The following is a 26,101-nucleotide window of genomic DNA, read 5'->3' on the forward strand; positions in this document are numbered from 1 at the left end:
CTACTAAAAATGTTGTCATAAAGAATTAACGAATCTCAATGTGAAGGTGCTGAGATAGACAGTTTTATTTGTTGCAGCTCAGCTTTGAAAAACCAGCTCTTATCCCCTTCTATTGTCATTTACTAGTTTTAAAAGTTATTGGAAGTCAACGCAGGTTCTTAATCCACGATAAATATATTTTTATGAGTTACCCAAGAATGACAGAAGTGAGAAATTTAGTTCCGTTATTTTTCTGGAATGAGTTTGACAGGTTTTGTTTACGATGAGTATGGCAGTCTGACAGTACGTTTTGTTTTTGATGTAGGCTGTGACAATCTTATTTCTATCACTCTTGAAGTTACTCAAAATCAGCTAAATTCTATAAAACCATGCGCAAATATTTAAAGAGATCTGAAATAATTTCTTATATTACCTTTCGTTTCGTTTGCACACATCAGCTTATTGTTCAACCCTATACCAATTCCACATGAAAAAGTGGCCTAATTAAAACCCTCCCCGAGGTTGTAATTTGCATACATAAATTCAAGAAAACTCCAGTTATTTGCACATTATAAGAAATTGTTGAACTCGTACTATACTTATATGTAAGAGCGACTTTGTATCACAGACTTTTGAATATTGCTCAGCGCTTTTTCCTTGAACTCAACATTCGCTCGCCTGTGCGAGGCAACCAATTTGAGACGTGATCTTATGCGATTTGCCTAATCGGCTGGAAAATGTATTCAAGTGTAATTAGAATAATTTAAGCAAAAGAGAGCGCCGGAGCGTAAATTACCCACACGCATAAACAAATCAAAGAAAGAAGTTCGCTGGCTAGTACGAGGGTGAGTTGAGAAGTCAAAGAGTTTTTAATACTATTATTTATTATTTTATATGCGAGTACTATATGTATTTGATACATACTATCAAAATCATTTGGTCTTTAGATATAGTTCGATATGAATCTTTCGGTATGTTGAAGATATGTTCATGCCTGCCAATATGATCGATGAGCTTAGATATAGATTTTTGAGACCTTGAGGTCTAATCAATGTCGGAAGCACAAGTTATAATATTAAACTTTATAGAATTAGATTTATTATCACTTCATCACAGAGTTGGTTTTGCTCTAGTTGGATATTTTGCTCGGTGAACTTAATTATTAGCCTTTAAGTAGGCTTGAATTTGATAAATGAGGTTTAGAGTTCGAAAATTCATTAGATCTAGAAGTCATAATGTACATTATTATATTATCTTATTTGGTAAGGAATTTGATTAGAGTGAGTAAGTTATCAAAATGTCTTCTTTAAAGCCCATTAATCTTTTTTTATTTCCTGAATTTATCAAACCACCCCCGTATAAAAATAGCACACAATTTAAAATACATTTAAGAGAAATACACAACTACACTGAAATTCTTGCATGCGCCAACCCCAACGAAACACAATGAAGACGTGATCAAAAACGAGGAAAAATGCGTATAAATCATTTTAAATTTATTTTTCATTAACTCATGTACAACAGAAGTTTAAGCTTCAGCATTTAAGGAAATTTTGCTTCTTTTTTTTAATGGTGTTTTAATTAGGAAAATAATTTCCTGATCTCTTTAAAATTAAGCAACTATATTAAATGGCTTCCAACAACTTAGCCGGCGCTTCAACGGAATGACGCATTGGCCACTCACCGCATGACCTGCATAAATGTGAAGAGAGAAAATGTTTAAAGTTTTCAAGGATTTTCATTAGAACGTGCAGAAAGCGGAGGATAATTACTTCCTCAGAGATATTTGTATGCAATGTATAGCGTAATGGACTTGTAGGGATGCGGACGCAAGTCAAACGATGTGCTAACACATAATTGAGATAATTTTGACAAATTGGAAGCTGTTTATGAAAGCCTGGAATATTGGATTGGATAATTATGGAGATATTTGTATGTAATATATAGCGTAATGGACTTGTAGGGAAGCGGACGCAAGTCAAACGATGTGCTAACATATAATTGAGATAATTTTGACAAATTGGAAGCTGTTTATGAAAGCCTGGAATTTAAACGTGGTGCTAAAAACTTTCTTACAGGGCTGGTACCATCTAATCAGATGACATTATTAGGGCCGATACATTTTATATGGAGTATAACATCAAAAAAATTCTACATTTTTCATAAACAATTTTCATTTCAAATAACTTTTTCAATATTAACATTACATCCACATGCAACTCTGCGGTAGATGCGATATTATTAAATTTGAACACTTTTCACTCGATTATTGAGCTAGTTTTGATACAGTTATAATCAAATTTTAAATTTTTTACTCATATGATTGGCAACTCGCCAAATATGCTAGCCACGCATTTGCTTGTAGTAAGTTAGTTATGCATATATTGTATGTATGTAAATTTACTTGCGCTGTTATATAATAACACATATGTACACATATACTTATATATATTGTATATTTGCGCGTAGTTTCTCATTAAAGTTTGTAAGCATGACGAAGCGCCTGAAATAATGTTCCTAATTGCTTGCAGCCAGTAAGTAATTTTTCCATTTTACAAACTTACAGTGGGCTGAGAATGACGGAAATTAGTGAATTATTAATTTTTTTCTCGAATTGTATATTAGTACTAAATATTGTTAGAAAAGTATTAAAAAAAAGTTTCGGCTTAAACGACTCGGCCAAGAGATGTCGCACTGCGTCAAAAAAGCTGTTTTCATAGAAAAAATGTAACAAGATAGTTTTTATTAGATCTCAATTGATAAACATATAATAATTTATATTTCTATACAAATATTTTGCGGAAGTGCAGGAATCTGGGTAAAATTTTTCGAAGTGGATATGATAGAAAATAAGTGCACAAAGTACAAAAACGACTGGTTTAACCATGTTTCGGTAGCTTACCATAGACAATAAATTTCAACACTTTCAGTCAGACAGACCAACTCGCTCAAAATTCAACTTCTTCAAAAAATCTACTCTCAATAATACGATTGGGCTAACCGGTTGACTTAAAGTATTAGACTTCACGTGAAAAAGCTACGCTAGTGAGCGAAAAGTCTTCAATGTAAGGCTGTTATTACTTCTTGGCAATGGAAATTATAAACCTCTGAGTAATTCTTCTGAACATATTTACTAAATAAAAAAGTCATTCGAAGCCTATTTAGACCTTTAACTATTCGCTTGACTTCGAAAATAATGACATATAAGAGAATAAACCGATATTCCTTCAGTATTTTGGGTCGCACGGCAATATCTGATTGAGATATTATGACAAAAGACGACTCTAACTTGGCTTCTAAGGGTTCAAAACCAGATATAGTGCTCCCTCTAACCGTAATTATAACCTAATTTAGAAAGTATTGGAAAGTCACTCCAAGTAATAGCTGATTAGGAGGGTTCAATGCAATCTAACCTCCTTTTCTTCTTCTTGAAAGGCTGACATTTATATCACATAAAAGCTTACCAAAAGCCCCCATCGCTTCAGTTTTTATGGTTTAGGATAGGCTGACAACAGTTTTAACGGAAGCATCTATGGTATGTATTTTCGCAAGGGTTAGGACTAAAGGTTCATGAAAATCTGCGGAAAACTTAAAAAACTGAGCCTTTTGGTAGTCAAATATTTACATTAAGAGATAATATAGAACCAATTGGTGAAACCTAAGAACAGTGAAATCGAGGTCATATTTTCTGCGGTGTAAGCAATTTGTTTTTAATCAGTAAGTTTCGATTAAATCATAACCGTTAAAGTTAGTTAGTTAAAAATTTTGGGCACAAATTCATTGCTTTTGTCCCACAATGCAATGCCACAAACAACTTTAATGACAACAGCGAGCAAAGTAAGCGATGGCACTGCTTTCAAGGCGCTACGCAGCTATCATACAACGTTCTATTTGTTACTGTTGTTGCTGTTATTTCTTTCCTGCGTTGCGCGTGAACTTTGTCGTTTTTATCAGTCGTGCAAAAAGTTGTAAACTATTTCAACAAACTAAGTGCTGGCATGTGTGTGTATGTATGTTAGTAAGCAGTTGCTGGCAGTTAGTTGCAGCTAGAGTAGTGTAACTACTACCAACAACAAAAACAACGTATGTTTGTATGTAATTAGAAGGATGCAAGTACATATATAGGGGTATGTGTGCAGCCTCAATGAGGGCACTTCAAGCGAAAGCTCAGCAGCGTGGCAGCTTTTTTCATAGTTTTGCATTATCACTGCCGAACTCCAAGCGTTGCCACTTGACTTTTTTCAAATATTTTATTTTCCAACTAAACTTTTTGGCATTTAATGCCGTGTTTGTTTTTAAACTTTTTTTTTTGTTTTTGCTTTTTTTCTAACCAATTTTTTAATTTTCACTTCATAGCACCGAAGAATGCCAGTAATGGAAGGGCTTGTGTACATTCTCTGACACATATGCCAGCAGCTTCTCGTGCGCGTGTCTGTGTGTGTTGGTCAGCTTGCAGCGCTTCACAGCCACTGATGCTGAAGTTTGTCGCTATTCGTGATGTTTTTGCGGTTTTGTCATCGCGTTGTCTGCATACAGTTTTCATTCTATTCACACACACAAACACACCCATAAGAGCACATAGTTATATTACAATGTTAAGCTGGCTGGCGCCCATAAGTCTATAAATGTGTGTGTAGCAATTTTGTCAATAGCAAAGCAGAGGAAAAAAGAGTGTACCTTTGATCAGCGGTTAGCGGTTGGCTGTTCGATTGTGGTCGTTAAGTCTTTCACTCAATCGTAATTGCAGTTGTCGTTTATTGATTACCGTATTGTAATTCCTATTTGATGGCTTTTAGTCAAATCTGCTTACATGTGATTATTCCTCTAAAGGTTTGTCCTTCAGCAAAAACTTTAAATAGCCATAGTTTTTTAATACGGTACCCTAGAGCTAGAAAATAGAAGAAATTTCCTAATTCGATTGAGAAAGAAACAAATTTTCTGCAGTGATAACTGTCAAAGCAACTGTCAAAATAAACATATGTTTCTGACATTTACATTCAGTAGACTTTGGCAAGTTGTCATGCAAAGATTTATTCCGAAAAAATGTTTACTAATCGTAAAAAAAGCAAAATCAACAATCTTAAAAAGGCTGTCCATCTCTTTTACATTCAGAAAAAGGTACTGATCAAACGGTAAAAAATAGATCTCTACTAGAAGATGACGTTAAATAACCCACGATCGAAAACAATCAAAGACTTATAAAAAAAAATTGAGTTGGTCGTTTTTGTCCTACGAAAATTCGATTTGCGATCAAGCAGCTGGTAAGTCATTGTATGGAGAACTATATACAGAACATACAGAAAAAAATTGTTAATTTGTCTGCGAGTTAGCATCGCAAAATGCTGTTTCCAGAAAAAAGCGTTTAAAGGCAACAAAAAATTATGCTGGTTGAAATGAGCGGCTACATTCTGAAACGCTGTAACTTAAAAACTATGTGAGATATCGATTTAATATTTGAGTATGTTTTATAGCCTATTGAAATAAGAGAAAAATAATTTTGCTGATTTCGCACTAGGTGCGCCCCTATAACAAGTTGATTCAGTTCATTTATTTCGTATTAGTTCATAAAAGTGATTTTACAGCGAAAGCGATGAAGAAATGTGTTTAAGTAGTAAAAAAAATAATACAAAAGCTTTGAACTGGGTCAACAGAATATATTTAATGATTAAGAATTTATATATTTAATTCGCATACTTAACGGAAATAAAATTTCTCGCATTCTGGAGCATAAAGTAAAGCTAAAGTTAATTCAACTTATTCAGTATTTTATTACACATTATTATTGTATTCGCCGTTTTATTTTCTTTCATAATAATGAAACAAACTTTATATATTACTTATTCCTTTATTCTAATCCTCGCTCTCTTCCACTTAATATCTACCACTTGTAAAGTTTGTAAAAGTTTTTAAATCTTTGAAAGTTGCACTGTTGTATTTCTTAATTCCTACATCAAAATGTATACCCAGACTTATGCAAATTCCTAAACACATGCATACACACTTACATATAATCTTGAATATGCTGCAATCGCTCTTTTTTCAATTATTCCATTTTAAATGCCTCTTACGAAGTTTTTAAAGCGCTTTCTTCCTTTTTTTTCAGGCTTAGTAAACTTTTTATGGCCAAGATTCTACATATACCATACAGATTTTCATATATACAACACCCATTTGTGGTACATTGCTAAATATCTATTTATTTTTTAATTTATGCGCGATTTAATCGCCATTTTTGCGGTCGCTGCCTTTCTCTAGTATTTTATTATGTATGTGTGCGATTCCCTTCGATTGTACATTTGCTTTCTACAATTCGCGTAATTTAAATAAAATTGCAATATCGAAATGCTTAATTGAATGTTTTATGGAAAGAGTTCGCTGAAATAATGTTATTATGGTCGCGTGCTAAACTGGGGTGTGGTTTGCCTTACTTATTATAAATTCTATATAGTTTTTTTTTTTTGTTTTTTTGTATTGACAATAACTTGTATTTACACGCAGCAATTTGAGAGCAAAAGTGAAACAGCTCACACGCGGGAAACTTAAAAAAATCTATGTTATCATATAACAATAGCTTAAGTCAAATTAAACTAATTTAGGTGTTTCATTTCTAGTAAATAACTTTTGATATTATTTGGCGCTATTTTAAAGTAATTTGAAGTTTTCCTTTGTAAAGTTTAGTAGTAGTAAAGTATTTTAATCTGAAATAGAAAATCGTGTGACGAACAAATTAGTACAAAAAGCCCAATTACTACAATTAATAAAAGTCGACCTAAACTATTTTAACAAATTGATACAGACAAATAACAAATTGACAGATATTCATATAGAATAGTTATTATATTTATAATATGGGGTTTATTTTAATTATAAACATTCTTAATATCATTTTACTGCGCAAATTTATATAGGAAATAAGTTTACAGTATTTCCACTAAATTAAATTAACGTATATTTTGTACATAGATAAAAAGTCCAAAAATACTAAAATATGGGGTTACGATAAAAAATATTTTTAGAAGATTTGCAATCTACAAGTACATTAAATTAATATTTATTTTGTATAGAGATTAAAAGTCAAAGCAACAGTAAATTATGAGGTTATGAAACAAATATTTTTCGAAGAGTTGCCATTTTAAATTAAATTAATGTATATTTTGTGCATGAATAAAAAGTAAATAAAAAAACAGTAAAGTATGGCAATATGATAAAAAATGTTTTGAGAAGAGTTGCCAACTATGAAATAAATTAATATATATTTTTATAGAGATTTAAAGTCAAAAATACACTAATGCATGAAACTAGAAAAGAAAATATTTTAGAGTTGCCACATTAAATGAAAATTATATATATTTTGTATTGAGATAAAAAGTCTAAAAAATACTAAAGTATGGGGTTAAGATAAAAAATATTTTTAGAAGACTTGCCACCTTAAGAATATATACCATACATATATACTTGTATGTACAAGATATTCCGGGAGAGTTTTGAGCTATTTTGAATTAATGCTGAACTCTATTTGGGTTATTTGAAACTACTACTTGATTATTTCAATATTTTGAGGACCAATGCTAACCCATTTCATGACAAAATTTGGCGCTAAACGCCATTTCTCTAATGAAATTTTGCCTCAATAACTTACACAAAGATTTTCCAATTTTAATTCAATACTAGCATACTAATAAAATTTTAAATTGAAGCTATTTAAGAGCTGTATTTCATTTAATAGTCTATTCCACATATCGCTTACATACATACTCCTCTAGATATGCATACTTAACTTCATAGCTTGCAAGCACTTTGATCATACAAAATTATTCTACACAATTTATAATATATATATACTATAGTGATTGCTACAAACTTGCAATTTTAATCTGAGTTTTCGTTTATTTATGCGTTTGTATTTGTGTATTAATACGAGGGAATGCAATATGGTATTCGTTCGCTTGAGCTGCCACAGCAGAAAATTACTCATACGCACCGTAGACCATGAGAGCGTTTAGTTGGTATTGCGTTCAAGACTGCATACAATGTTTGCTACTGTATAAATAGAACATATATACGTACTCATGTGTTTATATTTGTATTCATATTTGTATATTTGTATTCATGAGTGCATACATTTTAAAGGGGCATTAAATTACAACATTCTGAGATATGTAAGATGTAAGGTGAGAGATAGATGTGAGTTTTAATATTTTGCTGTATTAATATGTGCAACATGCAATAATATAGAGTACAGCTGGGTAAAGATATGCAAATTGAAAGTTGTCTACTTCAATTTTATGTTTTATTTATGATTAAACATACTGTTATAGTTATTATTTTTATCTATAAGTAATTGAAGAAGCATTACATTATGGATAACCTACTGAAGTGATGTGAGCAGATTGAGTTGAAACAGTTGATAAGGTAATAAATCATAACTAAATAATTTGAGGAACGTGATAACACCCCCTTATAGTTCGAATCTGGCACCAAGTGTTTACTATGCACCTGTTCTTGTCTAAGGCGACTGATTTTGCTAGTGAAACATTCTCCTCAAAGAATGCTCGAGCAAATCGACTGTTCCAGTTTTTTCCCAAAAGCGACGATGGTTTCTATGAGGGTGATATTATTAAATTACATACAAAATGGACATTATTGATATTATTTTTAATACAACCGCTTCTGGGTCGAATATACTTATTTTCATGCCACAAACGATCTCGTTACAAGAGCCAACCTTCACTGTTTATTCATTTGCACATAAAGCGCACAGAAATATGTGCAGATTTCGGCCAACATTTGCCATTTGATAGTCAAACAGCGCCACAGCATTTCATATATTAAGAAGCAACAGCCGCAGTGAAAAACAATACCCCAGTGTCCGATAATTAACAAGAGCAGCTGACCAAAACCACATTAATTAGTGTCGAAATACGAATATGCGAATTTTGCGTGATACTAAAGTTGAGCTGCCGACAGACGTCAAAGCGTCAAAGGTTATCAATATAATGAAATCGTAGGCGCAATGAATTTTGGCGCGCATACACCCACGCGAACACACACATTTACATATAGCAGATCCAAATGTTAATCGGAAAACCGCTGTGTGTTAATGTGTTTGTGGCGAGCGCATAACAACAACTACAACATAAATGTATAGGAAATATAGCGAAAATCCATATGCCGAAGCGTTGCTGCGAATGCTGGCATATGCTTGGTCGGTTGCATGCATCCGCATCCGAGCCGGATGTGCGCTTAATGAGTCTCATTACGGCGTTTTTCCGCTGTCAACGAGGCAGTTGCGCCGCTGCGACCTCCCATTAACATCATATGCCCCACATAGAGAGTAATAGCAGCAACAAAGTGATTGCTTTGCAGTGTGATAATTTCGATTGCCGAACGAGTGGAAGATGGAATCAGCATTCGATTTGCCTAAACATCATGATGAGTTAGCGTGTGTGTGTATGCTTACATGTGTGTATGTGTATTTTTGTGCCTGTTGAGTGAGTGCTCAGCGTACTCATTAAAATGCAATTCGCATTGCGACAGGTTGCCCCGTTACGCCAATTTGCCTCCGCCCATATCCAAATCGCACTTGACCTTCACGAGAAGCACTTTGACCGATAGAGGTCGCGACGGGCGGGGAGTGTTATGTGTTTATGCAACTGTTTTTTGTTGTTGTAGTTGTTGGTTTAGCTATGTTGCCAGCTATTTGAATTGTGCTACCAAATCTGATTGGTGCATTTTCCTCACTCAACCATCCACTCGTATCCACTTTGAAGCAATTTTCATAAATTTCACTTCATTTCGTTTCACACACATATATACATACATACACACTTGCGCTGGAGAGATCATAGTTGTAATAAAATTTCAAGGCCTTCTACTTTCTAACTCTTTGGCAATATTCATATGCTCCAACAAACATCAGCAGACAAATAGTTACGTTCTCAATGTTAAGTAGACTCTGCTTTTGCGCGCGACCGGAAATGTGCGAAATTCAATTAAAATGTAAATGAGCTTTGATTCGCGAAGAGTCGAGCAGTCAGTCGTAAGATGCGCGCACAAACTTACATTTATGTAATGGAAAGTCGCATGAATTGTGAAAGTCGCATTAAAATAATGCAAATTGTCTACTTAGCTCTAATGGCGCTTATTTAAATGAAGAAATGGCTTTCTTAATACAAACATATAAATGCTTATAAAAAAAAGGAAAATGTTAACTTCAGCTGCACTGACGGATTAATACCCTTTACAGGTGCATTTCATATAACATAGAAGTGTATAAAAATATATTTTTCTTGATTTTGATCAGTCAGCTTGTATGGCAGTTATATGTTATAGTGGTCCGATACGAACAATATACTCGAAAATTGTAGCACGGCCTTGCGTTATAATCTAAGTCAAGTTTCGTGAAGATATCTTGTCAAATAAAAAAGTTTTCTATATAAGGACTTGATTTTGTTCGCTCAACTTGTATTTTAACTATATATCAGTGATTCTGAGATTGCCCCATTCTTGGGGAGAAAAGGTCATGTGAAATCGATAACTCAAAAACTTGTTCGCGTATACACAGACGGACAAACGGATATAGCTACACCAACTCAGCTCGTCATGCTGCTTATTTATATTATATATACGTATGGGTGTTACAAACTTCGTTACTAACTTAATATACTTTGTGCAGGGTATAATAAGCGAAAATGGTTTTTTTGTGTAAGTTTGCATTAACATTTATAAATATTGAAAAACACTGCCTAACAAGATCATGTATTTAGAAATTAGCTGGCAAGGCTGCCAATGTCAATTAAGTCAACTGTGTTGTCCAGCAACAAAGTTTTGACAACTATGGAAAGAGATAAACTCACAGAAATGAGCTAAATATGGAAAAATATTTGAACAAACAATATTAGTAGGCAACGCAGACAACATCAACCCCAAGGATATATTTTTGTCATACAACTGAACTTTGCTTATATATGTATGTATAACTTCATACAAACTAAGCACTACTTTTTTCCTAATTAGTAAGGAATCACTTTTCCAAACCATATATCGAAAATACCGAGACAGTATTATAACTTGAAAGAAGTCTTCGACTGGAGAAATAAAATGACATATGTATATAGCTTACGTCAATTTAAAAGTTGGCAACGTTTGACATACGAAAGATCTGTCAGCGGTTAAGACGTGCTTCCGCTAATGAACTTATGCGCCAAAAACTGATTTCAGATTTTGATTACTTTTATATTTAAAAAGCATTTTTATTGGAAAATTATCGCAAGATTTTGAAACTTGCTTAACAGCAGTCTCAGCCGCAGTTTTCTCCATTCAAAAAAAAAATAGTTACATCTAATTTTTTTGGATTCATAATCATTCAGAAGACTTGCATTCATTCCGATAACAGCTGAGATCATAAAATAATCGAATTCTCTACTAAGTATTAACTGGTTGACTTCGAAAAATCGTTTATTATATTCACTTTAGGTACTAATTCGAGTTTATTGGCTTTTTCCGTGTTTATCATTAAACACTACTAACAAACACCGTGTTTTTCATAAAAAACACTTTAACTGTACTTTGCAACAAAATTTAGTAAAATTTTTGAAAATTTGAATTAAAATCAAATTAAACTCCGAATTTCTTAAACACACAAAATAAAATACTCAAAAGCTTTAACGAAAAGTTTTTGGTACAATGTGAGAATACCATTAGAGATTCCAAATTCATAACTTTGTAGGACGCATGAATAGGAATAAGAGTTGTTCACGTTTTAAAGCTCTTTTAGGTAACTAGAGTGTTGAGGACTTGTTTATTTTTTTGCCATATATTTGAGAAAAGAAGTAATTTCACGGAGCTCAAAAAATATCTATACGAAATATAGAATTTAGCGCGATGATAAATTCCTTTGAAAAAATTAATAAATTATACTTGTAATAAAATTCGTGTTAGCTATAAGTATTTCATAAAAGAATGTAAACTATTTGTATGAACAATGTTTCAATACTTACTTTGTGTTTCTTAATTTATAGTTTCCGAGAAATTTGTCGACGTTTCAACTAAAAGAGAAGGAAAAATATTTTTTATTGGGTTTAATATATGTAGGTACATATACATATATATATATATATATATTATATAAATATCATCTATCATCACATATTTCTTATGTGCTCTCTTCAACAACTTTATTCTCTCTAAACAGAGTTTATTGACCAACGACCATATATTCGATATACATATAATCATATTTATAAATGAAATTATATCACACAATATCCAATTACATGCTCACATTCTGTGAATCTCAGTTTCCAAGAAAGCGATTGGATTTCAATTTAATTCATTTTCCCTTTCAAACTTCTTAAAAGGAAAATGCAATCTGAAACTATTCATATAGATATATAATTACACATATATTGTATATATATATATATATATACATACATATATGCACATACTATACATACATACAAGCATGAGCTTATATTTCATCGCTTAAATAAGCATTTATCACTTCGAGCACTTAAGTTCAAAGTACGAGTAAATAGAAATACAATGTATCCCACAAGCTCACACACACATACGCTTATGATCTAGTTAAGAGCATTTGGTAAATGGCGGGCGTTTAGATGTATCATTAATCAACTTGTCCTTATGCCACACTTTACTATATGTTTGTATTTGTAGTGGTGAGCTCATCCATGAGATTTTGTGCACCTGTACTTGCTTCGATGGATACAGTGCCTTCCAAAACTATGCGTTTAAAGGAAATCCATTTCATCACATAAGATTGTAAGCGAATAATAATGGATCCTAAAAGTTTCTCAAGACTCTACAACTAGAAATTAAAGAGGATGTTATGTGATATTTTGCAGCATGGTGAGTTCTGTTCGTTATATACACCATAGTATGCTATGTAATGAGAATGTGTATCAATAATTTTTAGTTTGGTCTATATAATTTGTGATGTTAACGATTTTGGCGGCTACTTCTGAAAATGTATTGCAAATTGATCACTAAAAAATTTTCTCCACCTGCATTTCCACTAAAAGGACTCTCCCACTAGCTACTATAGGTATGTAGCAACTAAGTACATGTCTGTACACGAATATATATAACATAACCAGATATGCATTCACCTTTAATTGCACCTCAGGCATATTCTAATGTATCTGCATGTCAAAAAGAACAGGTGTTTTCTAGTTTCTCCCCCGCTGTATCGATATTCCACTTAACGGTTCGTGGCGCTTGCCGCTTTCATTGTTTTATTACCGATGTTTAAGTGTCAGGAGTTCCGAGTGTCGAAGTTCATTGTAACATAATAAATTAACTTTCATCAAAGCGTCAACTGTGCAAAAGTGCTAACCGAAGAGCGAATGTAATGTAGCCTGTGTCCGCTGTACGTAAATGTATAAAGGTGGTTCATAACTAATAAAAAAAAATATTTGAGGATTGAAAATATAAATAAAAAAAAGACAATTTGGAAAAAATGTTCAAAAAAAGTTTGAAAGATTTCAAATAAATGTACAGAAAATTAAATAATAGCATTAAAATATAAAAAATATATATTTCATTATTTCAAAAAAATAGTTGTAACGTAAAACCCTGTTAGTTTTAATTATAACTTGAACAGGGTGTATAAAGTTTGCCACGATATTTGTAACAATCAAAAGCAAACATTGGAGACTCTATAACGTAATCAGCGTAACGAGTCATGTCCGTCCGTCCGGCGAACTAGTCTCAAAGTGACCGATCAATATTAAGATAAAGATGTTTTTTGCTGTTAAACTATACCTGTGAAGGGTATTATAGCTTTGGTGGATTCGAAGTTAACGTTTTTACTTGTTTTTGTACATATGTATTTCAGAAAAAAATTTCAAATAAGTTTGATTATACATTTTATATTTGTGTACAGTCATTGTTTATTCATTTTTTATTACCGTTATTATTGCTGTATAAAGTAGAAATACGAAATCAATTTCAACTATTTTTACACTAATAATAATTGTGTTTGATTTTCTAAACTGCCAAGACAACCCTTGTAAAATATCGCACATTCACAAACATACATATCTACACTTATCCATCAACATGCAAGAGCGCTGTATGTAACTAAATGAGCGTCTGTGTGTGCAATCGCCTGCATGTGCGCGCCTATATAATTTAGTTGGGCACCGACATCGACGCACATCATCAATAACGCAAATTAACTTCATATTTCAGCCGCAATGTTGCTATTGTTGTACTCGTTACATACACATTAGAGTTTAATTATGTGCAAACGTGTGCTGAATATGCGTCATAACGGCACAGACTCGGTGCTGATGGCTCTTTGGGGTGAATGATTGTTGTGAGTGTCTTAAGGTGATTGCTGTTGATGATGATGATGATGAGTTATGTAGAGGGAAGTACTTAAAGCCGAATTGTAATTTAGAAGTAAAAGACTGTTACATTTAAACAATTTTTTTTGTTAAAATATATTTATTGTTATTTTAACTCTTCAGGAAGTAGTAAATTGTTCTAGAAAGATGAGTAAAACTCAAGCGCAAGTTTTTCACCTCATGTATCCTGCGTTCTTACCGAATGGTATGTTCACTGATAAAGAATTAACCAATTCCTTTATAATAGTAAAAAAATATTGACTTAGAAATCATTAAGCATCCGTTATCTTTCTTGTTCTCAAAACTAAAATGATCCAATGAAGGAATAATAAGGAAAGCGCTCTCTAAACATTGCAAACTTTCTTTTCGGTCAACTAGATCAAGAACCTGACTAAAGAAACCTGATCTCAGTATTAATAGAAAATGTGCTCTTCAACCATTCTGTAAACACTACCTTAAACTATTGAATGGAAACCATTGAGAAACACTAAGATGAATCGATGATATCGGAATTCATGTTCTATTCAACAAAGGTCGAGCAAGTACAGATTGCTGTGTTTTTGGTAGAGGTGTTGGTTCAACACGGACAATATATCCAAAATTTATTGAATAGTTATTTTTAAGTGAACGCTTTGGTTTAGTGGTTGCATGTTTCCACTGCCAATACTCAGGACCTGGGTTCCGAATAACATAAATATAAACTTAATTTTCTTAAGTGCTCACCACCAGCAGGCAGGCAACGGCAAATCTCCGTGCGTACATCTGCCATAAAGAATCTCTTCGTAACATACATTTTTTGTTCTGCGCCGACTTTAACATTGTAGGCCTCTCCATCCTTTGAGGAGCATCAAGGCCCACACCACAATTTGAAAGAGAAGCTCGCTGGGCTTTAAAAAATCTTATGATACCGTCACTTAATCGAAATTATTTTTCGCAATTTACCATTAAACTGTACTAAGAAACACAGGGGTTTCCATAGAAAAACTTTAAGTCTTAAACACATTATTGGCTGTTTATAGAGATATAAATCCATTGTGCCAAATGTTTAACCGCACAAATAAAATTGTGCTCTTAATTGTTTTACCAGTACAACCAAAATACTCAAAAATAATACACACAACTTTAAATTCGAGTTTATGTTGCAGCGTGAGTGCAGCATTAGATATTCGAGAATGTGATGACGCGTAATACCATCTAATCAAACTTGACTGGGACTAACTGAAAAAAGTGTTCACGTATTTTAAGACAAATCTTTATTATCGCCTTAAAAATAAAGGTCTTGATCCAATAAACGCCGTCCGTGAATTGTGGTTTTTCCGGTTTCGGCTCACTTTTGTAGCGCCATTCGTTAGATTGTTGGACAGTTTCGACGTCTTATTAATAAAAATACGTTACATCATTAATGGTGCATTTTATGAATGGACCTCTATTCGACGTTGTTTTCGCAAATGATTCAGGTGTTTTGGTACGAGTCTAGCAATGACCCGCTTTACACCCGAAACATTAACCAAAATGTTTTAGTCGATCCATAAGAGATGACAGAGGTGGATAGCCAACTGACATGAGGCAAATTTTAGATGACTTTACAACCTTCACTGAACGCTTGCTGCCGCTCAAATGATTGTTTTTGCGATAAAGTAGACTTTACAAAAAACTTCTACAACATTCTCAATGATTCAATGATATTTGAAAAAGCATACCGGCAAGATGGAGATAGAGGATTTCAAATATATTGTAGTGAACTTGAAGACTTTCTCTATGTTAAAAAATTCAAGAAGAATTTGGCTGCATTTGACTTTTGTTATAGAAAGTATGGTTTGGCAGTAATGTGGACTCTGCCGACCCGAGCATTTATGTATAACCCTTAAAAATTCAATCTAGAGTTAAGAGAAACACCTCAAATACTTCTGGTATTCCCGAACACATGTTATACAATTAAAAATTATTGTTTATTTACAAACAATTTATTTAAAATGCATATTTAATTTTCTCCCACACAGAGTTGCATTTCATAAAAACAGTCAGTAGTTTCCGAAATCGTTATCAACAGTTATGCGGGTATGTGTATACTGGCATGGTAAATATTATTTATAAAAAAATGCACAGTGAAAACAATAATTACAAAACTTGCATCCGTTTCCCATTCCCCCCCAACAAGATTTATATTCACACTATCAATGCACTGTTATTCATACCGACATTTCACTGTTTATTAATTTATTTCGTATACAAATACAAATTTCTCCCGACGCGTGAATTGCGGATAGTAATTTTCACAAAGCAGTCAACTCAATTCAATGCCAGCAAAAAATATTATTTGTAGTTTTCAATTAAAGTAGAGCGCTCTCGTTTCACGCGCACCCACCAAGAGGGGGAGGAAGGAAAGCTGCTGCAAGCCAAATGCATAATAAAAGAAATAAACGCTGAAAAGGCAAGTGCAAATGGACATTTACGAATACATATTGTACATATATAAATATACATATATATATATATATATATGTTTATGTATATATATACATATGTACGATTCCATTGCTAGTGTCGAGTGGCAACAACATTCCGAAAAAGCCAGCTAAACCCGCATGAAAAAGTTATAACGGTCGGCTAAGCGCTGGGGGCCGGTGCTCAATTAACCCAAAACATATCTCAACGGCAGCGGAAAACAAAAACAACTTAAAAAACTAAAAGTGAAAAATTATAGAGGGCAATTATTTTTGAATACTTTATATTAAAAATGAATTTATTTTATGCGGGCGCTAAAAATATAAATGCAAAAATAATCAAAACATTATCTAACAGAGGTTTAAACTTTGTAGAATTGCTTATAATGAAGGCAGGTATTAATTAATTAACTGGTATACATTTTTTAGAAAAATTTTATATTTCTGAGAACTTCATCTGAAGGCATTAAGGCTTCCAAGCTAGTTGTGGCTAAGTTAGTGATGGCTGATCAGCGATCAGTAGTATCAACAAAGTTTTTATTCAATAAAGAACAATTCACTTTTTCAAGACAGAACCAAGAAATAAATATCCATCTATCCTTCCGATATTTTTTATTCTTTAAACTAAAACATGGTAAAACTTTCCGGAGTTAGAATATGTAGGACTTTCCAAACTTTCGTAGAAACACCTGAAGTCCACTTAATTTAATTGGCCCTGGCTGTCACCCCATTTATACTTATCTAAAAGCTTGTAATTGGGTAACCTCTAGTAGTAATTGCAATATCACTCAATGCTTAGGGCTGAATAGTCAGCTGCAATAACAACAGTAAAACTAAAAGCAGAGATATGCATGAAACGAAATAGAAGAGAAACTAAAATGAATTCCGGAAACTAAAATATAAAAGGGACTCCGTTACAGCAGCGAACTGTATTTACAAATTGACAGTAGCAGTTAAAAAAAATGGTGGAGCAGAGAAAGAAGCTGAGCAACCGAAAATATAACAATAAAGGGAAATGCCGAGTGTTGAATGCCTTGTGGCGCCAAGTACTGTTCGCATCCCGTTTACATGAAAACAAAATTCAGATGCGCCAGCACACTTTTTGAACACATGCTGGCTTACGAAGTGTGCCTTGTAGGAAAAAATTACATAAGTAGAAGTATATGAAGGTCAAGCAAAACCAAAATAAGAATTTTAACAAATTATTGTGATATTTTGAGAGTGAAGATTTTCAATTCTGTACTCTTTTGAAAGAATTCTATAAAAATATATTATATGCGCTTGATTTGGTACATAGAGTCTTACGAATCACTCCATATCAAACAACATTATTTAGCGTTAAACGAAATATTTTCACCCTAATATCTCTACTACTACTCTTTGTATCACCTTTTCTATATTTTGGCCATATGAAATTATTAGGTATTTACAATGGATTTTCCTACAGGGTCTGCACTACCCAACTATGCAGACACATTGTATGTAAAATTCTGCAGCTAAACAGACGAAATATTCAACCCATATGTGGTTTTTCTGTTGCTTTTTATGCCGTTCCAATGCCGTCACTCAGCAGAGAGTACAAGCTTCGAGGTTCAAGGGTGAAAAACTATTGAGTGCGAGCTATTATCAAAAAGTGAAGCGAAAAAATACCAAAAAACACTTTTGGTGGATATTTTAAACCTCTAATTTGGCAGCAACAAAACCGAAAACTCGGCAAAAAATATGATTGCAATCACGTTGGCAGGATTACATATTTTACAAACGTATGTAGACTTCACTGTGGTGTTGAGTTTTGAAAAAATATTGAAACAGTTGGCTGATGCATTTAGGTTTCTTAAATTTAATTTAGGAATTTAAACTGCAAAGCCTGAACACTTATTTTTTCAACTCTTTCCGCTTGGCTAACATTTTGTAAGAGCTCTTCGTTTTATTTTTTATCAGCAGGTGGCAACTCTGTTCCAAAATTTGTGTAAATTGAAGACATCCGAAATGCTTTTCTCGTAGCTTTCTCAAGCCCTTAAAGTTGGGCACAAATTGTGTTATATATATACTCTCATAATATTACCACGCCTTCAAAATACCGTTAAACGTAAGATATCAAGTGCTACAACAAAGCTACAAATGAAGCTGAAAAATGTATACATATTGAGTACAGAGCACCATAAATATGACTGAGTCAATATGTAGTTTACATCTTTTTTAAAAAGTGGGCGTGGTCTCGGCTTCGTTGCGTTTTTACATATCGCAAAAACTTCTCATACTGATTTGACGAACACATTTCTTTCTATCATTTTGGTCTATATACACAACCATATATTACGGTATTAAAATGAGCGAATTCAGACTGCCACGCCAACTTTCCATACAACACAATTTTAATTTATATTAGATTCTTTGGATGAATAAATCCAACATTTATGAAAATAATTCAATAAAGCTTAACAAAGTAGTGACTGTAATGTGTTTCAACTCTAATTTTAAAGTGGTTGAAATCGCACCATAACTTTTCAGGAGCCCACATACCCAATATGAAGACGTCAGTGCATATGGTTATAATATAATGATTTTCGCCCTCTGATTAACTTAATGCCTAATATATCCTTCAATAAATGTGATATTTTAATGAAAACAAAAATATTTTTATTTCAAACAAAATTTGAATTGTTGCCAAAACTTTAAGAAATCGGTTCATATGTGCTCCGCACCACGATATACTCTACCCAATGATTTACGAACTACTAAATTGAGCTCTTATAAATTACGAGAGTACATAAAGTTCAGCTGCATCCGAACTTAACACTTCCTTACTTTTTTTTTATTTTTTATTTGAAACATTATTTTTTCGATTGTTAGAGTTTTTGCGGCAGCGTGTTCGGTCGACTGCAGTGTCATTTTTCAATGTTCGCTTAAACTGTTGACATTTGTCACCTTTCGTTGACGAAATGCAATTTCAACGCCGGAAGCAGCGGCAGTTAGTGCCATAACAATAAATGTCGAATGAACAAAATTTGAAACGATGTAGTTAACAGGTTTTATTGAAAATGATCACATACACACACACACTTTGAGATGCATGCAACATTTTTCGTAAATTAATGTATGTATGCATGTATATTGTTTTGTGCCAAAAAGCCAACTATGAAAATACAACCACGACATGAGTGATATGTGTCAGCCACAATGATGCCTTCTTCTCAATTAATTGATAAGGTCCAACGTAATCCATATCCATTAGTCAAATTTGAGGTCATCATTTTGTGCTGAACAGGCAAAATTCGTTGGATGTGCGTGCAATTTATTGTGAGCGTGGCATTAATATTCTACGGATTTGTGGCTGTTTGTATACCAGTGTGTCACACACACTTGCGTATACAAATGCATGGCGATTAAATGCTTAGTCAATGATATTTTGACAAGGTAAAGTGAAAGCCATCGTATGTGGAAAATGTAATAATTGCAAATATTTGCAGAAAACTTGACAAATTGAAGGGCTCATTGACTTGAAGACTCTATAGAATCTTAGTTCAAACAACACTAATCGAGATGATTTCAACGAAATTTGTGAAATCTGGGATCACTACAGATAGAGAGAGAGATAGCAATAAATCGTTTGTGAAAGAGAGAGTGAGAGCGGAAAAGGAGTTGTAATAGAGTATAGTACTATATCCATACAGTCCTTTATGGTATATGCCAAATAAGGGAATTGCGAAAACTTAACCTCGAATTGTGCTCAATATATTATAGCACAATTACCATTTAATTAACAATAAGTTGCTTTCAAATACCGCCCACAATACCGTTAGTACGTTTAATACGAGAATGAAAAATATATTTAAGGAGATATTTAAGCTAAATAGAGTACATTTAAACACCAAACATACGATAATTAGTAATCTTAAATGTCTCCATTAATTAAACTATGTGAAAATTGTATTAAATAATTGACTAACAATAAAGACTTCAGAATCAGATTCAAACCATTTCTCTTTCGAAAACCATGTACTAAACATGAATTATTCTTAAATAAGCTCCATATTTGATGCCTAAAACTTCATGGAATTACTTTTTAATGATAGATATAAAGAATCACAACAGTTATGACTCAATCATATAAGGTAAGAGGATTTTGTCGATAAGATGATTCCCTACACACCAAACACAAAGCAAAATCTTGCTGCCCATCGTTTGCACCGCTCCCGTTTGCGCTTGATGTTGTCGTAAGTGACCCACTTTTCATCACATCAATATAAAAGGTTTTTTGTGCAATGTTTACAATTACATTCAAATCAGTGCTTAAATGACGGTCGGACTCGACGATATCCAATATTTTATCGTTATTCTTAACAGTTGGCCCTCTAGAGCTTAGTGCGTCTTTGACTCCAAAATAACCGCAACAGATACGACGAAACCGAAATTGCGAGTGATTGGCTATAAAGTTCACATTACAGCAGTCTATCTTCATTTTATCGCAGAAAAAATTTAAAATATTGCGAATTTTTTTATTGCCAGTATCCATCTTTGACAAGTGTTCAATCAATACTGAGTCAAGCAATTACAAAGCACTCCGTAAAGTTTATTGCCGTATTTATAACAACACGAGTTACAGATTAATAAAGCCATGTATTGAGAAAATAATAGATTTCTTTATACTAAGCTTAGCTGTCCGGGACAGTCCAAGACAGTCCGGAGTCCGAGTCATCCTGGACTTAGAAATTAAAAGAAAAAGAATAAATTGAATAAAATTATGTTGCTCTCGCATCTGTTATATGTCGCGATTTTTAGTGAATTATATTATGGAAAACATCGATTACTAAAAAAACCTTCCCGGATTTTGCCGTGAAAAATATGGTCACCTAATACGAGACTATAAAGTTATAAGCGGTAATGACGATACTTCAAAAATATTATCGAGCCTTTACTCGCTTTCGTTGATAATTTTCTAATTAAAAACCTACACTAAAATTCAAGACCTTCGCTAACTTGGAAATTTTTAAGTTAACTATCTAGTAACTGCCAACTATAATTAATAGACTCAGATGTTGCCACTGATTTTCTGAAGCTTTTTTAGTTTAACCTTTAATGCAGGATTACAACAATACTGTCATGTTTTATACATATTTGATTGAAAATACAGGAATAAAAGATTTCTGTACACTGAAAGTAAATTTCAAAAGTCTTTATAAGATTTTATATTTGCTTTGTTCTTCTTTTTATAGCAGAAACAACCTGATTTAAAATATAATAAGAATTTAAAGAAAAATAATATTGAACTTGAGTTCAACTAAACCCCCGATTCACAAAAAATAAAATAAACAAAATACTTTCTGCTTTCTGCCCGTGATTTTAAGAGTTCTTATTCCTTTGACATGCACTGTAAACCGCAATCTAATATCCAGCGCTCGTTTGCCATGCCACTCAAGTGTTTAGTCACATCAAAGGATTATATAAATTTGTGAGATCATGCTTGCCAACGATGAATCCGCTTTTAAATACAGTATTTTCCCAACCAAAGTCGCAACAGCGCATCAACGGCAACGCGTTACTTTAAGGAAAAAGTCGCATGTCTGTAAAACAAAAAGTGGCATCGTCGTCGTCATCGCCATCGTCAAATGAACCCAACAAAAGTTCTGTTTTCAAAAGCAATGCGTTGTCTGTGGTTAAAAAAATGTAAACACATATGTATGTGTGTGTGTGTGTGTGTACGTGTGCGTCTAGAGTCAGTTGAATGTGTCCACGTGACATCGCCGCTTTCGTCATCATCCAGCCACGCGCCTTGCTAGCATGCTACTGCACCACTTCCCTCCCCCCACAAATTGATATCGCTGTGTCTGCATCTAACGTTCGTTCGTCCACTTGTCTGTGCGCATTTCCAATGAAAGCGTACACATTTTGCTCACCAATGGTGTTGCCACTGTCGCAGTTTTCACTAACAATCTGCGCTCGTTTTCTATGTTCTGCTCTCCCTCTGTATCCTGCCCTTCCTTCGTTGCCTTTCGGCTTTGCTTTACTTTTGTCTGCTGTGGCTTTTTTTCTTTTTCGTTGCTGTGTTGTGTAAAAATAATCCTGTCGCAGCATTTCAAGGATGTTGAGCATCTCAGTCGGCTCTGATTTCCTCGTTGTCGCTGCTGCGCTGTTGTTGTTGTTGGACTGTTTCGCATTGGCAAAATACGCGTAAGTTAACTGTCATTTCAAGCAACAAACTGTGAGCGCTTCAATTGCGCGTTTTTGTTTTGTTGTTGTATTTTTTGTTCGCATTCGCATGTGTCAAACATATAAAATGTGTTCCGTTACATCGCCTTTTTTCTTCTTTCTTCTTTGTTTTACTCCGATCCTAATGACGTTTCTTCGTTTCATTACGCTTTTCCCTTGACGTTTTACTAAAGCTCTTTTGAACAACAACAACACAAATATAGCTAATGGGCACTTCTTCGCTCTATAAAAAAGCCTGTTATATTCTACACTGCTTATTCTGGTAGTTGTTGTAACCATAGGTTTAGGTTTATATTTGTTGTTGTCTAACTCATCCTTCTGTTGTAGCACAAGTAATTGGCATTTGATGAGGTAAATATGTGCTTACATATGTCTATACTTAGTGAGACAGCTCGTTAAGTCATTCGAGATCCCGAACATTGGTACTACAATGCAATTTTTTACGTTCTGAAGATTTTGAAGATGTTTACAGTATTTATCTTGCTCTCAGTCATCGAAGAAGGTCATCTCCCAAATCTCATTGGGTCCCCAATCGAAGCAAATATTCTGAGCTTTTAGTGCTTTATCTCTGATTTGACGAATAACATGTCGGGGCCAAAAATAGGAAGGACTCTAGATTAAAAGTCAAACAGATCCTTATGGTTCCAAACAGATCTATAAATCTCTTTAATTTTGGTCTTTAAAGATTCAAGTTCTTGTTAAGCCTACCCGCTGCATGTCTTCCATGAAAAGAACTGTCTTGATACAAGACCAGTATATGGTATAAATGGGGTTGGTGATGCGAAAATATAGATTATCCTTCCTAACATATCATTATCAACCTTCACTTCGCGCCGTACTCCCTGTTCTTTACGAAGGAGTCTACGATTGCCGAATAAAGACGGTATAGTCTTATCATCAGTGAGGAGGAAACTTCTACCCCACCGTCAGCCTAGAAGCAATGTTGGCAGCCCCGGCCAATCACCAATCATCTTAAACCTCTTGATTATTTAAATCGAAATGAACAAAGATTAATAATACCAGAATAATAATGATATGTTTATTGCAAATATACCAAGATTTCAACGTAACCATTTTCAGATCCCGAAATATCCATATTAGCAAAATTATTCGACGTTAACCGCTTTTATGGAGATGATCTTGTGTGTAACGCTTGTTAACAGTTGTTGCTTGCGGTTGTCATCGGTTATAGCTTTGTATTAATATCTCGTTAACTAAATTTTGATTTCCATTTGATTTCTCCTGAGCTGTTTTTCCAACGATTGTCACTTGACATCAATCAAGCGATTAAATCAAAGTATTTTTAAGTGTGTATGTTTCTTAACTTTAACTTTGTAGTTTTTACTTTATTGACATAAATAAAAGGAAATAATTTAAGGGGACGGGATTGGTGGGGAAACTAAAATCCATTATTCTAAATTTTTGCATAATCTTGAGTTAAAGTGAAAGCTTTTAGCATCCATTTAGAAGCACTAAAGTAGTGCCAATTCGAAAACTACATCACTTCACTCAACTTAAAAGTAGATATTCAATGCTTTAGATCAAATCTATATATCTAATTTCTTCAGACTTTATGCAGCGGATTAAATAAAGCAAATATTTGTTTAATCATTTTCTGTGTCTAAGCTAATCTGCGATTTTCTCAAGCATGTTTTTTAACTCGTCTGCTTTGCTGAAAGTGTGAAGCACTCAAAAATTCGGCTAATATGACGTCAGCGCTGTCGACGAAATAAGAATGTTGCTATATTTCGACTGCTTTAGACTTATACGATATCAAATTGAGAAGAAAATGTAGACAATAGCCTGATGGTGTGTTATATAATATATGTACTTATGATGTAAAATGAAGATGCAAATTCATAATAGGATAGAAATCACTATCATCAATAGTAACTCTGTCAAGATACAATGCTCCTCTGAGATCTATTTTGCTTATGATTAATATGAAAAAATAAGCAATAAGAACATGCATCGATAGTTAATAAACTAAACGAAATCGCCGATATCTTTACAAGGAAGGTAGGAGCTGGGGAAAGCTTTAGTTAACGAGTTTCTTGCATGCTACATTGAAAAATCAATGGTATCTCTCTCAAAAGCTTCCCTTAACTTTTCTGGCATAATTTAGCTGTGATATTTGATAAAAGACGATACACCAGTCTACTTTGCAGTAAATGGTCTGGAACGGAAATGGGGCTTTGCCACGAAGTTCGTAGCATCCATTTGCATAATGATGACGAGCTGAGTTGATTTCGAAAAATCCGCCTGTACGTCTGTATATACACGAACTAGTCCCTCAGTTTTTGAGATATCGCTCTGCAATTTTGCACACATTCTTCTGGCCCCAAGAAGTTGCTCATTTGTTGGAACCGCCGATATCGGATCACTTTAGTATATAGCTGTCGCACAAACTGATAAATCTAAATCAAGTTCTTATATCGAAACCTTTTTTAGTTGACAAGATATCTTCACGAAATTTTGTCAATAATTTATTGTCCAAGGTAACGTTACAATACTCAAACAAATTTTTCAGATCGGGGCAAAGAGGTGCCATACAAATTTATCAATCTAAAGCTAGTCCTTGTATGGAACACTTTATCTAGCTAGGTTCGCACTCGACAGTCCACAGCAAACCTCTAAGAATATATCTGCCACAAGAATCTGTAGAAATCTTCCATTGAAAAATAAATCAATGAATATCAGAATAAGCTCCGACAAAGTTGTACGCGCAGTTTCTTATAAATTCCAATATTCATTTTTTACACAACCAAACTTTCCTTAGTAATCATTCTTTGGCGTTTAAATAATTTTTAATTATATAGAAAATTTTATGTTTCCGCCAACGCGTTTTTCCACCATTTTCCATCCGGCAAAGTCAATTTCAATCATTTTATCATTCAAAACTTTCATTGTTTTAATCTGCAAATGCATCTGCGTGTCCACAAAACTGTTTGCATATTTGCTATAAAACTTTTAATATTCATTCATTTACCGCAATTGCATATATAATTACAAGAGAAAGCCAAAGCGCTGTATGACGATGCTAATGGTCACTCGATGGCGTCATTGCCATGCAAACGCTGTCGGTTTCACCGCTCG

At 33.6% G+C, this 26,101-nt stretch overlaps 1 protein-coding gene across 14 annotated transcripts in view; it reads right to left on the reverse strand.

Annotated features, from left to right (window-relative positions):
• LOC106615863 (uncharacterized) overlaps window positions 1–26,101 on the reverse strand; it is a 159,889-nt gene that overhangs the window by 105,028 nt on the left and 28,760 nt on the right. For 13 of the 14 annotated variants that reach the window (XR_004977756.2, XM_070110823.1, XM_036369039.2 and 10 more), the window contains exon 2: window positions 11,979–12,026. The exons of the other annotated variant lie outside the window; for it this stretch is intronic. The gene's annotated coding sequence lies outside the window, so the exon portion shown is untranslated. The remainder of the gene's footprint in view (window positions 1–11,978; window positions 12,027–26,101) is intronic. 14 annotated transcript variants of the gene reach the window in all.

Source organism: Bactrocera oleae, chromosome 5 (assembly GCF_042242935.1).
Source record: "Bactrocera oleae isolate idBacOlea1 chromosome 5, idBacOlea1, whole genome shotgun sequence".
NCBI lineage: Eukaryota > Metazoa > Arthropoda > Insecta > Diptera > Tephritidae > Bactrocera > Bactrocera oleae.